Source organism: Sciurus carolinensis, chromosome 6 (genome assembly GCF_902686445.1).
Source record: "Sciurus carolinensis chromosome 6, mSciCar1.2, whole genome shotgun sequence".
NCBI classification, from domain to species: Eukaryota; Metazoa; Chordata; class Mammalia; order Rodentia; family Sciuridae; genus Sciurus; species Sciurus carolinensis.
The window spans coordinates 4,425,396-4,429,255 of NC_062218.1; the positions used below are offsets into that span (position 1 = coordinate 4,425,396).

General features: G+C 43.9%; 1 non-coding gene across 1 annotated transcript; it reads right to left on the reverse strand.

Moving 5' to 3' along the window:
- Positions 1-3,418: 3,418 nt before the first annotated feature.
- Trnaa-agc (transfer RNA alanine (anticodon AGC)) lies at positions 3,419-3,491 on the reverse strand. The gene has a single exon. It is a non-coding gene; the product is annotated as a tRNA-Ala (tRNA).
- Between the last annotated feature and the right edge of the window lie 369 nt (positions 3,492-3,860).

Sequence of the window (3,860 nt, forward strand, 5' to 3'; positions counted from 1 at the left end):
TTGTTCTCTGTCACGAATGTGCATTTATTCTTCTTTTGAAACTGCGTCTTTAGCTTGGTAGGGTTTTGGTGGAGGCAGGCGGATGTGTGTTCCCAGCCTGTGGAGGAGGGTGCTGGAACTCAGTTGCGTTATTGATACATGTGAGAACACAGCCAGTTCTTGATGAGCGGACTCTGCTGCTGATGTTTTGCATTGTGATGGTAATGGAGGCGTTTCAGGTTGTAGCTTCCGCCCGAGGTGTTTGGCTCTTCCATGGGACATCTTTCCAGCAGCAGATCATCAGAGACAGGCCTCTGCTTGATCTTTTGGTGCTTGATCTTTTCATCTTTTTTTTAATCAATACATGTCTGATTAATAATGGTTTCACAGAGAAAAGTAGATTCCATTGTAGACAAACCAACAAGACAGGCTTTCTTTTCTTTTTATTTAAAACATGAAAAAGAAAATTTATTTCTGTGGCTTATTCAGTACTTTTCTAGAAAGATTTTTTTCTTAATGGATTTTTCAGGAAAGTAAGAAACTAAGATTTGGCCAAAAAACTACTAATAGAACAATGTTAGTTTTTTTTTTTTTCTTTAAATAGGAACAATTTTTAAAAAATTTTTACAGACTGCATTTTGATACATTGTACACAAATGGGGTACAAATTTTTGTTTCTAAGGTTGTACAAGATGTAGATTCACACCATTCATGTAATCATACATGTACATAGGCTAATGATGTCTGTCTCATTCCACCATCTTTCATACCCCCTCTCATTTCCCTCTACATAATCTAAAATTCTTCCATTCTTCTCTTACCCTGCACCATTATGTATCATCATCCACTTATCAGGGAAAACTTTTGGCCTTTGGTTTTTTGGGATTGGTTTATTTCACTTAGCATGATATTCTCCAAGTCTGTCCATTTATCTGCAATGCCATAATATTATTCTTTATGGCTGAATAATATTCCATTGTGTATATATACCATAGTTTCTTTATCTATTCATCTGTTGAAGAGCATGTAGGTTGGTTCCACAATCTAGCTATTGTGAATTGAGCTGCTATAAACATTGATGTGGCTGCATTACTATAGTATGCTGATTTTAAGCCCTTTGGATATAAACTGAGGAGTGGGATAACTGGGTCAAAAGGTGGGTCCATTCCAAGTTTTCTGAGGAATCTCCACACTGCTTTGCAGAGTGGCTGCACCAATTTGCAACTCCACCATCAAGGTACAGGTGTGCCTTTTTCCCCACATCCATGCCAACATCTATTATTACTTGTGTTCTTAATAGTAGCCATTCTAATTAGAGTAAGAAGAAATCTTAGACAAAGGAGCCAAAAACATACAATGGGGAAAGGATAGCCTGTTCAACAAATGATGTTGGCAAAACTGGAAATCCATATGCAGTAAAATAAAATTAAACCTCTATCTCTCACCTTGAACAAAATTCAACTCAAAGTGGATCAAAGACCTTGGAATTAGACCAGAGACCCTGCACCAACTAGAAGACAAAGCCCGAATCTTCATCATGTCAGCTTAGGATCAGACTTCCTTAACAAGACTCCCAAAGCACAAGAAATCAAAGCACGAATCAATAAATGGGATGGATTCAAACTAAAAAGCTTTTTTCTCAGCAAAGGAAACAATCAATATTGTGAAAAGAACCCACAGAGTAGGAGAAAATCTTTCCCACATGCACTTCAGATAGAGCACTAATCTCCAAAATTTATAAAGAACTTACAAAACTTCACACCAAAAATACAAAGAACCCAATCAATAAATGGGCCAAGGAACTGGACAGACACTTTATAGAAGAAGATATACAGGTGGTTAACAAATATATGAAATAGTCTTCTTTTTCTTTTCAAGAGAGTTAGGTACACCGAATGCTGTGCAGTCGGGTGGGTTTATCCAGGAGTGATAATCACCCCTCTGCCGGTGAGAGGGGGACTTACTTCCTCAGACAGTGGAAGACAGAGCCCGAGTCCTTCAGGCAACAGTTTTATCCTGAGCCAACAGCCTGATTCTAGCCCCATGTGACCCAGCTTAGACTCCTCATCGTAAGACCTGCTGTGAAATAAACTGGGATGTTTTAAGTCCCAAGTTTGCAGCTGGAGGAGGAGAATGCACCCTCCCACACCAGCGAGTGGTGCTGTGCTTTTCCGGTGGGGACCTGGCAGCTCTGCCTCCCTGTGCAGCAGCGGACAGAGCCGGTGCCCAGGGTCCTGGTCTGCTCATTCACGGGGGAGAAACGCCAGCAGCTGATTTCTTCCATGTCTTGTTCACTCGTTAGCTGAGCTATTCCATGAAGAAGTGGCGGGGCACCTCACTCATGAAAGACAGGGGAAGTGTTCAGCGTCCTCCTCCCCCTGAAACCACTGTCCCCGAGGTGATGCACTGATTTCCCCCGGTCTCTAAAGTGACCCAGTCGTCTTACAGACAGGATTTATGAAGTGCTCAATCCCTTTCAAACGTGACCTCGCTGAAACTCAAATTCTTCCATCTGTGGCCAGAGGAGAGTGGTCATGTTGACTTCGTGTCGCTCCGACACGCCAGCAGCCTGGTTTTAGGAAGCGCTTGCTGCCTGCGGTGACCAGGTGTTCCCGCTCCATCTAGTCCATTATCTGCCCCAGGTCTGGAGTCTGGGATTCACCGGAGAAGTCTTGATGTCTGGCTTTGAGAAGTGAGATTTCAAAGCTGCAGTGGTGCTCCGGCTGATGACAGGCTACTTCATCCAGGACTCTGGTGCGTCCTTATACATGAGTCATTGACTGGACATAAAAGATGACTTTTCCAGCTCTATTTCCTATCAAAGTGGTGATTAGCAACTCTTTTAGTAGAAATAAAATAGAATCACACTTTTATTTTCCTGAAGAATAACACTGATCTGGGCTCAGTAATCCCAGGGACTCAGGAAACTGAGGCAGGAGGAGTGCGAGTTCAAAGTCAGCCTCGGCATCTTAGCAAAGCCCTCCACAACGCCAAGAGAACCTGTCTCCAGATAAAACACAAAAGAGGGCTGGGATGTGGCTCAGTGGTGAAGCCACCCTGGGTTCAATCTGGGTACCAAAAAAAAAAAAAAAATGATAACATTGAATCAATTTATATTTCCAAGCTAAAACCATTTCTTCTTGTTTTTCTGGTATGCTTTTGAGATTTAATTTTCACCTCTGGGTCGAAGGCAGAGAAAGGACATCTTGACGCTGTGTGGGCAGCAGTCTCTGACTCATTCCTGACTTTTTGGTGGGCTCTGCCTACGAGGAGCGTTGCCTCTTTCAGAGGACTTCACTGTAGACACCTCTGCTCCCGGCCTCCAGCTCCCTGTTCCTTCTCCTGGCTAAGGTCTAACCCCAGAGCCTGGCCTCCGCACAGCCTCCCTCTGCCTTTGCTTTATTTATTTATTTTTTTGTTTGGTTTTTTTGTTTTGTTTTGGTGGTGCTGGGGATTGAACCCAGGGCCTTGTGCATGCTAGGCAAACACTCTACCAACTGAGCTATATCCCCAGCCCCTGATTTTATTTTTAAGCACTCACTCTTTCATTATTTCTAAGATACCTGTCAAACTGTGCAGAGACTTTTCCTGTTGTCCTCTGACCTTGGCTTTGGAATTGACAGGTGGGGCCCGAGAACCAGTGCATATTGTCTGGGGAAAACACTCAGCTTTTAACCTGCGTGAGCCTTGTTCTGGGGCCACAGGAATGCTGCTGAGGGAAGGGCTGGTGTGAGGGTTCAGTGGGAGGCAAAGGACTCTCACATAGGCATGGGTGCTGAGCACAGGCAGGCACTGGGCACTGGGAGGGAGCTGCCACATAGAAGAAACAGCACGTGCAAAGGGCCTGGGGCAGGACAGAGCTCATAGTGTGGTGGCATGGG